Below are 12,888 nucleotides of genomic sequence, written 5' to 3' on the forward strand. Positions count from 1 at the left end.
GAAAAGGAAAGGAAGCTCTACCTAGAGCGAAGTACAGCAAAGAACTTCCCACACCACTAACACAAGAGTAAATACGCTTTATCTCGGCAATTGTAGAGGTGTTCCCTACTTATGCCCCCTAAAAGGAGGCCATACACTGACACAATCATTTCACTTTCATGGAAGCCAGAGTCAGCCCAGTGACTTGCGTGAAAAGACAGAGAACAGATAAACAGAGGATCCCTATATCCTAACATGGCCCTTCACACATAAATGTGAACAGTTGACAAAGATTATTAGACATTTGAGGAAAACCAAGAGCACGGATTAACAGGAAATATTAAGATTTGTAAAAGGCAGAACATTTATTCTGAAGAAAACAGAGATACTATCAGATACAGAAAAAACGTCTGCAAATTCAAGTTAGTATGCTTCTTACTGTTGAGAGAATTCTGCCTCCATAGAACAGGAACATGCTGCTATGAAAAAGGAACGATGACAGAATAAGAAATATTCTTAGAAATTAAGAATATCTTACCAAAATAAAATAGTGTATTAGAAAGTTTAGAAGGATATCACCCAGAACACAGTAAATATACAAAGAAATGCAAAATATGAGGGAAAACATGAAAACACGATGTTAATCTAGGAACTTCAACACTATCAATGAGAGTTTAAGAACAATGTTACAGAAAAAATTAGGAGTAATAATTATTTTTAAAACTAAGGCAAAAAAGTTTCCCCAAGTTGTAGGTTTTTGAGGATTTTATACTAGCTGAAACACTGCCAGATTACACTGAAAGGGGGAAGAGAGAGGATGGAAACACAAGAAGATTCTCAGCATTCTACAGGCAGGGAACAGGATGATTACTACTCAGTTGCAAACTCTACTACCCTTTTATGAAAAAGGAAGAGTGACTCAGATGGTGGAGCTGAGGGTCCAGAAAGTGGAACCTGGAACCCCATAGGATTATGTGCAGGCCTTGAAACCTAATGGAGTTTGCCCTGTTGGATTTTGAAATTGCTTGGACCAGTAATTTCTTCCTTCCCCTTTCTCCCTTTTTAAATGAGAATGTCTATAACTGTTATTCTATACTTGTCCCACTACTGAATTTTGGGAAGAGATAACTTGTTTCTTGAGTTTTACAGGTTCACAGATGGAGATGAACTTTGCCACAAGAAGGGTCATGCTCAGTCTCATTCATACCTGATTTGGATGACTTAGATGAAATTGAGGGGCTTTTAGGCTGATGAGACTTGATTTCAGACTTTGAGTTGATGCTGTAATGGGTTGAGACTTTTGAAGATATTAGGATGGGGTGTATGTATTTTTCATGTGGGTTGGATATGAATTTAGGAGGCCAAGGACAGACTGTGCTAGACAGAACAATGGCTGCCCAAAAAAGTTCACATCCTTACCCTTGGAATTTACCTTACATGGTAAAGGGATTTAGAAGATTAAGCAAGGATCTTGAGATGGGGATATTACCCTGGATTATCCAGGTAATCTAATCACAAGGGTCTCTATAAGAAGAAAGTAGGAAGGTGAGAGAGAAAAGGCAATGTGATAACAGAGTCAGTAAGAGAGAGACTTGAAGAGGCTATGCTGCTGGCTTTGAAGGTGGAGGAAAGGGCCACAAGCTAAGAAATGCAAGCAGCCTCTAGAAGCCAGAAACAGCAAGGAAATGGATTCTTCCAAAAAGCCTTAAGAAGACACGGAGCCCTGTTGACTCATTTCGGACTTTTGGCTTCCACAGCTGCAGGATAATAAATGTGTGTTATCTTAAGCCATTAAATTTGGGGTTGTTATGGCAGCAATAGGAAACTAATAAAGAGACCAAAATCTTCAAAAATAACCTATTCAATATCAGGCCAGATAAGTCGAGGTCAGTCAAGGCTGGGAGAAGGAGGGAGATCACCTAAATACATCATTGCAACATTTTAAAACATTAAGGAGAGTGACTAGACCCTAAACTTTTTGAAAAAATTCTTTTAGACAGTCTCACTCTGTCACCCAGGCTGGAGTACAATGGCATGATCTTGGCTCATGGCAACCTCCACCTCCAGGTTCAAGCTCCCACCTCAGCCTCCTGAGTAGCTGGGACTACAAGCATGTGCCACCATGCCTAGCCAATTTTTTTTGTATTTTTAGTAGAGATGGGGTTTCACCACGTTGGCCAGACTGGTCTTAAACTCCTGACCTCAAGTGATCCACCTACCTTGGCCTCTCAAAGTTCTGGGATTACAGGGGTGAACCACCATGCCTGGCCTAAACCCTAAACTTAAAGGGTAGTGGGAAAGAATATGGAAAAAGTAAGTTTCAGCAACATTAAATACTAATAGACAATGGAGCAATTCCTTCAGAAGTCTGAGATAAATTTATTTTGCTTTTAATCTATAATGCTATACATAGTCAAACTCCTAATTCGCCATGAGGACAGAACAAAGATATTTTTGGACATGTAAAGATACAGAAAACTTACCCTCCTATACCTCTCTTGTATCATTTTTTTAGGGAGTTACTTAAGGATATGCTCCAGTACACAAGGATATAAAGCAAGAAAGAGGTAGATATAGGATCCAGAAAACAGAGGCTTCAATTCAGGAAAGTAGCTCAGAGAAGTTCCAGGATAAAAGCTGGGCAGGTGGCTTCGGAGAGCAGCCAGAACAGGTGAGGTTCTAGAGGGAGAGAACTAGGGTTGGGGGGAGGAAGGGATTCTATGAGCTATATATGATTACAAAGAAATTGGAAGTCCCTTAGACTGTGAAAAGGGCACAGAATGGAAGAATAGGGATGATAAGGACCAAAAAAAAGAAAAAAAAAAAAAAAAGCATTTAAAGATTTTAGGATACATTAAAGGTGATACGAATTACGGCCCAAATCAAAGTAACCTGGAAGTCAGTGGGCTTCAGAAAAAAATAAAATTGATTACAAGCAAGAGAGAGCCCAAAGAAGAAGCTGGAAGATAATAGAAATACAATGATGAGTGAATATGATTCTTTTTCCAGCAACTAAAAAAGACAGCAATTGGAAACTCCCGAACAAGACAATAGCCACCTATAAGAAAGGTGTGGTTCAATTACGAAGCAAAGGTTACTATGACATGATGGATGGTGACCAACTGATGAACTGTAAGAAAGAAAAATCAATTTTATCACTTTCCTTTTAAGTCATGACATTGGAGTCAGAGAGAAAAAAATGTAATCATTTCTTCTTGGCTCTAACGGAAAAATGTATATAACATAAACTGTAAATACTTTTAATTCGTTTTCATTTTTTAAAAATGAACCTATGGAGAAAGTGTGAAAGACAACTGTGGCTTCAGAACAAAATATCAGTGTTACCAAGATTACTGTTCCCTCCCTACCAAATGAAATCAGTAATCAGTGGACATAATCAGCTTGGGTTTCAGGGTTATATTGTATGAAAAATAACATTTCTTTAAACATTAGAATTACACTCAATTCAGAACAGTTGTTCTCAGACTTAAGCTTGAATCAGAATCACCTGGAGGGCTTGTTAAATCACAGATTGCTGGTCTCACCCCAGAGTTTCTGGTTCAGTGGGTCTGGGGTGGGGCCCAAGAATTTGCTTAAGTTTTCAGGTGATACAGGTTGAGTGTCCCTTATCCAAAAAGCTTGGGAACACTTGTGTTTCAGATTTTTGATTTTTTGGGGGGGGATTTGGAATATTTGCATATACTATACATAATGAAGATATCTTGGGGATGGGACCCAAGTCTAAACACACACACATACACAACACACACACACAACACACACATGCACACACACACAGCTTATACACATAGCTTACATTTAATTTTATAGAATATTTTAAATAATTTTTTGCATGAAACAATGTTTGTGTACATTGAACCATCAGAAAGCAAAGGTGTCACTATCTCAGCCACCCATGTGGAAAATCTGGTATTTAGCATCACCATCATCTCTGACTCTGAATTTATATGCTACTAATAAGCATTTTCAAAAAGTTTTGGATTTTTGAAGCATTTGGACTTTGGATTTTCAGATTAGGGATGCTCAACCTGTACTAATTTCAGGGAGATACTCACAAATATGAGGCAGGGCAGTGGTAGTGAATGAGACCAAATGAGCATTGATCATACCTCCCATCCCAGCTCACTTACTGGGCAAAATGCAGGTGCAGCTGAAATCATCATTCACACTGTTTAAGAGTTCTGCCTCCCCCACACCTTCGGCCTGTCTTCCTCCTGCCCCCATTTTCTCTCTCACTTCTTCCTCATACCCACGTTCCTCTTCTTTTCTGGCCAGATGAAGTTAGTTAATACATATGAGCTAAGTGCACACATATTGCAACTGCACTCTATCTTCATATTATAAAGCGAGGAGTCAAGATAATTTACCTATCACTAATAGGATTAAAAATAAGAAGTTTAGTCATATTTGTAGTGAAAAAAGTAACATAGAGAGGACTTTACAAGAGCAATGTAACTGTGTTGTGAGAAAGAAAGGGAGTAATGTAAGTGAACTAAGAACTCATCTGTCATAGGAGGAAGAGTCAGCAGCTGTATTAGTCCATTTTCACACTGCTGTAAAGAAATACCCAAGACTGCGTAATTTATAAAGGAAAGAGGTTTAATTGACTCACAGTTCTGCATGGCTGGGAAGGCCTCAGGAAACTCACAATCACGGTGGAAGGCGAAGAGGAAGTAAGGATCTTCTTCACCTAGTATCAGGAGAGAGAACTGCAAGCAGGGGAAATGCCAGACGCTTATAAAACCATCAGGTCTCGTGAGAACGCACTATCAAAAGAACAGCACGGGGGAAGCTGCCGCCATGATCCAATCACCTATCTCCCTTGACACATGGGGATTGCAGGTCCCTTCCTCAACATGTGGGTATTACAATTCCAGATGAGATTTGGGTGGGGACACACAGCGAAAACATACCAGCAGAAGAAACTTAATATTTGCAGACATGGAGGAAACCACTTGAAGAACCAGAATCTGGAATATTAAAGAGGGAGCTCAGGGCTGGGCAGAGGTGGGGTAAAGATCGAGTCTTTAAGTAACTGCCCTGGGCAGCAGCACTAGCGGGCCTAGGGATAGAACAAGGTGGAGGAAGCCTTGTTTTTCATATTGTAAACTTCAGTCCCCTGTGAATTTATTTTGTAATGCTATGACTTCTATAATAACCAGACAAACACATGTTTTTAAATTTTTACTTTAAAATTTAAGTAAGTCAGTTGAGATGAACCCAATGATGTGAGATTTTATTCCTAGGACCCTGAAGGGCTGAAACAATGACTCGCCAAGGGCTGATAACAACACTTTTGCTGCTTTCCCAGTGGAAGCCCCAAGCACCAGTTCCTGTTCATTTGACCTCTTGCTTCTCAAACTGAAGGAAAGGGCCCCTTCACACATACACCCATTCACCTGCATCCAAGTGAAGCAGCTCATGCCTGCAATCTTGGATGGCCTGATGTGTAAAAGGCTCCTCGCCTTTCTGAACACCCCCAGAAGTAGACTTGTCCTTTTAGTTTCACTGTACCCTGCTTTTCAAAAACTTTAAACAAGTACTTCAGAGATAAGACTGGGAGGTATCTGAGAAAAATTACCCTGCATCCCAGTTCATTATGACCCTGTGGCCCATAACAAGATTCAGGCACTTTAATTCCTTTACCGCATGGTAAACTTCCTGACCACTAAGTTACACGATTAATCCTCATTTACCCCAATTCTCAACTTCAAAAAGAACAAATTAAGCCCCAGAGATGTATGGGTATCCAAAATGCATTACAGATTTCCAAACAAACAAGATTAATGCCAACCCAGCAATGCTGACTCCCAGGCCTACATTTATCTTAGTGACTGTTATTCCTCAAGGCAGTAATGCGTCTTGCCACTGGGTCCTAGACTGTTGGCCACCTGAACCTCATACCTCTTGCAACCTGCAGTTAAGGCCTCGGCATTCATTCAAGCCCCAGGCCTGAATCATCTGTCTGAAATCCAGACCTGGGCCAGGCACGGAGGCTTACACCTATAATCCCAGCACTTTGGGAGGCTGAGGCAGGTGGATCCCTTGAGGTCAGGGGTTTGAGACCAGCCTGGCCAACATAACAAAACCCCATCTCGACTAAAAATACAAAAATGAGCTGGGCGTGGTGGCATGTGCCTATAGTCCCAGTTACTTGGGGGGCTGAGGTGGGAGAATTACTTGAGCCCAGGAGGCAGAGGTTGCAGTGAGCTGAGATTGTGCCACTGCACTCCAGCCTGGGTGACAGAGTGAGACCTTGTCTCAAAAAAGCAAACAAACAAAAAACCCTGAAGGGTTCTGCTCGGGGAGGCTGAGATCTGGAATTGCAGTACTGATGGGCCAGGGATGCCATGCCCAGCATCACTCGCTTGGCAGGACACACTGGCTAAGTGCTCCGACTCTGGACAGACAGCTCTGAGTTTCGTTTCTTGGCTGCCGTTTTTGAGCTATGAGTTTTTGGGCAAGTCACACAGTCTCCCTGAACCTCACTTCCCCCATCTGTAAAATGGAGAGACTGCCGATAGCATCTATTTCATGAATCATGTATGAGGACTAAATGAAATGATGTTTATATATGCATATAAGGTGCCTGAAATATATTCATTGACTGTTAGCTTTTAATATCAACCATGCCATTTTTCTTATTAAAATTGACATATCGATTAATCGGATTTATTAAATTGTCTAGCAAAGAGAAGTAAAACCATAAACTACTACTAGAAATAGGAAGAGTTAAGCCCCAAAACTGATCCCTTCCATGAGGAAAGCACCTCAGTGCAGATGGTTCGGAAAGAGCTCTTTGACATTTGGCTCACCCTCAAGTTTCCTGTTCATAATCACAGGCGACTTCACATGGGTTGTAACAAGGACATCCTAAATGAAAAGTGAGAAAGACCATCTCTAACCAAAGCCGGGGCAGCTCTCTCAGTGCGCTGAAGGCCCTGTGATGGGTTAACCATCCTGGGGGCAGAGCAAAGCAGTGTGACAGCTTCCCGAGCAGCTATTTTTATCTTGTGTTTTGAGCATCTGACTCAAGCTGGGTAAAAGGGTTCAATTTCTCACTTGGAAAGTTTTCAAAACACCAAAGGATTTGGTCAAGAGGGAAATATACTGACTCCAGCCAAATCTTTTTCTGGGGTCAAAAAAAAAAAAAAAAGCCAGCAAAAATTTAATCATAAATTTGCTTCCGGCAATATATGGACCCATTCAGGGGAAGTTGTCATTTGTTTATCAGTAGCAGACAGCAGCTTCCTGCAACCAACAGCAGCTGTCACCCTGCAAAAGGACATCTTTTCATTTTCATGAAGAGTAGTGAACATTTTAAGGCAAAGCAAATGACAAAATATTTGACTGCATTTATCTGCCTTTTGGCTATTTTTACCCCTGTGCCATGCAAACGCCTCACAGGCTTTCCTGACAACATCTTACTTTTTATTCTAGTCCTGCTTAGCAGCCAAGGCATAGTGTTGTCATTTACATTTTACAGATGGTGAAAGCTGAAACTCTGAAACTTCAGTAACATGAACACAGTGGGGCCAGAACTGGAAACCACTCCATGGTTAATTTAAAACTACCCCAAGTCCCAAGGGAGACACAATGGTCATCAAGGAAATGGGAACAAATACCAGTTCTGTGTGAACTTGGAGCAGGGCAAAGTGGTGACCTGGGAAATCATAGTCTAAATGCTGGTTTCTTCCCCAGTGAAGAACTTGAGAATATAACACAGCATCATGTGCTTGCAGTGTAAGGATTCTGTTTTCTCAGCTAAGAATGAAGTATGAGATCGCATGCTTATTGGTGCCGTTTACTTCCCACAATTTCTTTTTACATATTTATACTCTGGATTTTTTTTTTCTACAAACCTCTGTAGTTCTTTTCTCATCCAGAGTTACCCTAGTTATTTTGCTAAAGTACCTGATCCCATTCATTCACTCATAGATCTTACACTGAATGCCTGCCATGGGACCTAGGGCCGGGAACCTGGGGACACAAAGATGAATGAGTCTCAGTTCCTAAAGTCAAGGAGTTCAGAGGCTACCAGGGAACACCGACATGTAAAAATGTAGGTAGATCTGTAAAGAAATGTCCTGGGAACCACAGAAGTAATTGTCTCTGATGGGTGAGGAAAGGCTCTCTTTTCTCCTTGATACCTCTCCCGAGTGCTTCTGGTTGCCTCACTTTGGCGTCTCATCTCTGCCCTGCCCACTCTGCTCAATCCCCCTTGGGTATTGACATTTTGACTAATATCTCCCTCTCTGCACTTCAGATCAGACCTCCAACCCCTGAAGTTATTATTCCAGGTCACAGAGGACAGGTTTGTGCATATAGTACTAATTTTTTCAAATGTCTTAGCCACGAGGAGTTATTTTATAGAGTAAATCACTGCTAATTCTTTAGAGCAAAGCAACATTAAAGTCTTTTTCTTTTTCTTTTTTTCCTAAAGCACATTCTGAAGATTATAATCTACAAAGAGTACTGAAATGAGAAAGGATCCCTGGGCTTAGGTTGGTACTAATTTTTATTCATGTGATTTATAGAGTGGGTAGGTGAGGCAATGTCCTCCTCATCTCTGGATTGGGGATACGCTGACAGCTCCATCCATCAGGCAAGTTGTCAGAGTGCAACGCTTCACAGAAGCTGTTAAACAAAGGTCCAAATGGCTAACACTTCTAGGAGATGAAAAAGAAGAAGTTAACCTTAGTGTCCAGGGAAAAGTATTTTGCTCATCCAGTAGAGAAATGGATGTAGCAGTAAAGTCTTTAGACAAAGGTATTAGAATTTAAAGACAAATTCCAAATACATGCCTGGATTTCTGCTGCCTTTATGATTCTGGAAGCAATTCCTGGTTAAAATACATTGATAAATAGTCAGCCAGCAATGTTGATCTCACTGAAACTAGGATCCACCTTCATTAGCAAATTTAAGGATCACTTATGTCCATAAATATAAGGCAGAAGAAATAGAGGGGATGTAATCCAAAGTCCATAGTTATGCCTGTCCACCAAGGAGCTGGATTGCAGCTGGTGGTCTTTAACAATTAGGAGCATGAGAAGTACAATGATCATTTACACAGTGACATTAATAGTGTAGTTGGTGAACATTTTATGGTATCTTGAAGAATTTTAGGCACATACAAAACACCCACAGGACATATTTTAGCTGCTAGGTTTAGTATATTTTCTTTCTTTCCTTTCAACACCTTCAATGCCTTTCAACAGTTTTAGATCCCTCTGAGTTTTAGATCATCCAAGTTCCTCAAGGACAGAGAGAGGTTCCATTAGAGCATGAGAGACTCACAGAATGACCTCTTTTGAAGTCTAGGTCACACAGATAGCAAAAGTATCTCCAGTGATCTCAGAGATCCTGGCCATGGCTTGGGGCCTGGAGAATAGCTTCCAGAATGGGGGCCTATGCAAGCGGGCCCTCAGCCGGCAGATGGCACTGCAGTGTTTGGCAATCTGAACTTCGTGGGTGCTCTTTAATAAGGGCCTTTTCTCATCATTCTACTCAAAGTGTTGTAATTCCCTCTGATTGTCTTCTCTGCCCTCATTTGACTTTGCTGAGTCATCCCATGCTGTGTCATGAAACTCCGTGCTGCCGCAGCAGACTCAAAAGAAGCTCTAAACCCTTTGTGGCTGTCGGGATAACTCAACATGGTGGGCAGACTGCCATGCCATGAACCCCAGTGAGTGTGGCTGAGGAGAGGGTCTATTTACAGGGGTAGTGCGAACCCGAGGGTGATGAGGGAGACATAGCTTTGGGTGGCTGTAAGCCTCTCAAAGCATTTGAAGACTCCACTCTAAGTGAACCCTCCCCGTCCCCACCTCTCTCTCTCTCACTCCCCTGCCCTGACCCAAAGTCTCCAAGTATCCATACTGCACGGTCAGATAGATTCTCCCACAGGAAAGGCTCTAAATGCATGTCAACCTCATAAGCCCCACATAGAAGGGAGCTTTCTATGTCCCAGCTGTGCCTCCCTCACTTTGCATGCAGAAAGAAGGGGATCAGAGAGAGGTGGATCACATGCTCCCTAAAGGCAAATGTTCTCCCCTAAAGAGAACCTCTTTGCTCCCACTGTTGGAGTTGGTGTCAAGGTGGAGTGGGGATGGGAAACGATATATTTTTACAATCCTCTCCTAATTTCTAAGGAGGAAGAATCCCAAAGAAGATCCCCTAGTTGCTGAAGGAAGATGGGGGTGTTCAATTGATTCAGGTGGGTGGATGCAAATGAGAAGGGGGAGGATACCGAAATTATTCTACATAATCAGAGGAGGAAAGAGATCAAGAGAAAAACTGGTGGGAAGCAGGGAGGACAGGAGAGAAGGAGACAACCAAGGTGGAGATGTTGATGAAGTGCTGTGTAGTGCAGTGTTTGATATATTTTCTTCTCCATCTTTCCAGAAACGGCCTGGAAAACCAACATTACCAAATAGTGCTTTAGAAGTTCTATTGAGGTAGGGGGAAATGAAATTTGAGGAGGGGTTCAGTCTTGGGGAAGTGTTTGTGCAGGATCAAAAGGCAGGAGCAAGAACTGCCCGGTGTGCTAAGCCTGCACTGGTCAACGTGATACGATTAGTGAAGAGTGAAGGACAGCACCCCACTTGGCTCTACTATTGTTATGGCCAAGGTCATTTTAGAGTGTCAGGGCCACTCTCCAGGCGAGTTATGGGGAGAGACCACAAAGAACCTGGAGAGACAGCATCTTTCATCCACCTCTGCTACTCTGCTAGTGATCTGAGAACAAAAGGCCCTCCCAGCCTAAAAGCAGGAATTGAGTGGGGCTCAGTGGAAGTGTTTGTTTTGATAAGAAGCTATTTTAAAGTCACCATATGTGTGGTCTGATGGTGACACATGGCTGTAAGTGCAACCTGGGCCCAGATACTACCTTAGTCAGTGGTTCTGTATGTGTGGGCCCTGGTCCATAAACAACGATGTCACTTGGGAACTTGAGAGAAATGTCAACTCTCAGATGCCAACCAAATGTGCCAAACCAGACATTTGAGAGGTAGGGCCCAGTGACATTGTTAAACAAGTCCCCTTGCTGATCCTGATACATCCTGCCATTTGAGAATAACTGGATTATGCAACAATTCTCAATGTTTGGTATCTGAACCCTCAGTAGGGCTTGTCAAACACAGAGTCCCAAAATCTCTGGCACAGACATCAGAGATTTTGACTGTGTAAGCCTGGGGTGAGCTTGGCACCCTTTGTTTAATAAGCTCTGCAGTAATTCTTGTTCCCGTCTAAGTTTGGGAACCACTAGAGCAACAGATTAAGAAGAAACTGAGTCCATAGCCTGAAATTATGAGCCAGTGTGGCTGACAAATTAAACCACTTATTGAAACAATAGAGACCTTCCAGGATAAGTAAAGGAGCTTAATTAATGTTCCCAATTAATACAGGGTGTCCTGCAGCTCATGGAGAGGAAGCTTTGGAGATTATACCCACGGAAGAATTCTTCATCTTTAAGCTCAAAGCTTGACCCCAGAGAATTCAAGTAGTTATGGAATAAATGGGGCCCCAGGGAGTGACCCAGAGCCTAATTCATACCTCACAGGGCAGCGGCTGTGGTCCTAAGTGTCCAGTGCAGATGGGGCAGGGCACCCTGCTTCTCCAGGCAGGATCTAGAGTCCTTAGAATCAGATCTTAGATCTAGAGTCCTTCTCCAGGCAGGATCAAGAGAAGTCCTTAGAATCACCCAGGAGTTATGAGGTTGGCACAAATGCAGATTCAGTTTCCTGAGTCCCTCTCAGGCCTGCTGAATCCATTTGCAGGATCGGTGACCAAGCATCTAAATTCCTACTGTGTGCCTTAGCTGTCTGTCATACACGTTCCAATTTCAGAATCATTGATCACCGAGTGTGGTTAGCATCACTTACACTTTGGTGAAAGGCAAGGACTGTCCATGCAGTTCCAGGGTCAAAAGCTTATGGGCCAGGCGCAGTGGCTCACGGCTGTAATCCCAGCACTTTGGGAGGCCGAGGCAGGTGGATCATGAGGTCAGGAGCTTGAGACCAGCCTGACCAACATGGTAAAACCCTGTCTCTACTAAAAATACAAAAATTAGCTGGGTGTGGTGGTGTGTGCTTGTAATCCCAGCTACTCAGGAGATCAAGGCAGGAGACTCACTTGAACCCAGGAGGCGGAGGTTGCAGTGAGCCAAGATTGTGCCACTGCACTCCAGCCTCGGCAACAGCAAAAAAAAAAAAAAAAAAAAAAGCTTGTCACCTGGAGGGAGAAGCAAGGAAGATCCATCTCTCACATTTCCACCTTGGGAAGGGCAGAGGGTCCTTGGTTGTGGGTGAGGCCACTTAAAAATGAGTTTCCATGTGTAGGCAAAGCACATAATACTTGAGATATGCACTATGTAGTATTTAAATATATTAAGTATAATATAGCACCATGGTAAGAGTGCTTGTCTTGTATTTAAAATATTCCCAAGAGTGATGGGAAAGTAAGAAAATGCCTTGCCAGCAATATACCGTAAAATAGGGAAATTGCTTTGATATAGCTATAAGATTTCCCATAATATTTAATTTCCTCATTTCTTTTTCTTTTTTGTTAATCCCATTTTCCTTAGAGTGTCCAGTTGAAAAATTCCTTAAATAATAATTAAAAAGAAGTGAGCAGGTGCATGTTTTGGAGACGGTGAGGAAGGGGTGCAGTTAGGAAGGCTGGAAAGTCTGCGTTCCATTCTGCAGGGGAGCGTGCAGGAGGAAGAGAAGCCCAGGCTGAGGGGTCAGGAGGGGTTACCAGGGAAAGGAGGGTGAGCCCAATCCCTGAGGCCTCCAGAAGTGTCCAACAGGAGAACATGCCCAAGCGTCCTGTTACTGTTCTCACTGAGTCCCTCTCAAAAACTGAACTGCCCACTCATCAGTTTGAATGTTT

At 42.5% G+C, this 12,888-nt stretch overlaps 1 long non-coding RNA gene across 3 annotated transcripts in view; it reads right to left on the minus strand.

The window, feature by feature from the left end:
• Positions 1-816: 816 nt before the first annotated feature.
• Positions 817-12,888, minus strand: part of LOC105473596 (uncharacterized) — a 32,754-nt gene continuing 20,682 nt past the window's right edge. For all 3 annotated transcript variants that reach the window (XR_011625858.1, XR_011625857.1, XR_011625859.1), the window contains 2 exons: positions 11,551-11,624; positions 817-8,669 (listed from right to left, as the gene is read on the minus strand). This is a non-coding gene — a long non-coding RNA (uncharacterized lncRNA). The remainder of the gene's footprint in view (positions 8,670-11,550; positions 11,625-12,888) is intronic.

The sequence above is a fragment of the Macaca nemestrina genome, chromosome 7 (assembly GCF_043159975.1).
Source record: "Macaca nemestrina isolate mMacNem1 chromosome 7, mMacNem.hap1, whole genome shotgun sequence".
Taxonomy (NCBI): domain Eukaryota; kingdom Metazoa; phylum Chordata; class Mammalia; order Primates; family Cercopithecidae; genus Macaca; species Macaca nemestrina.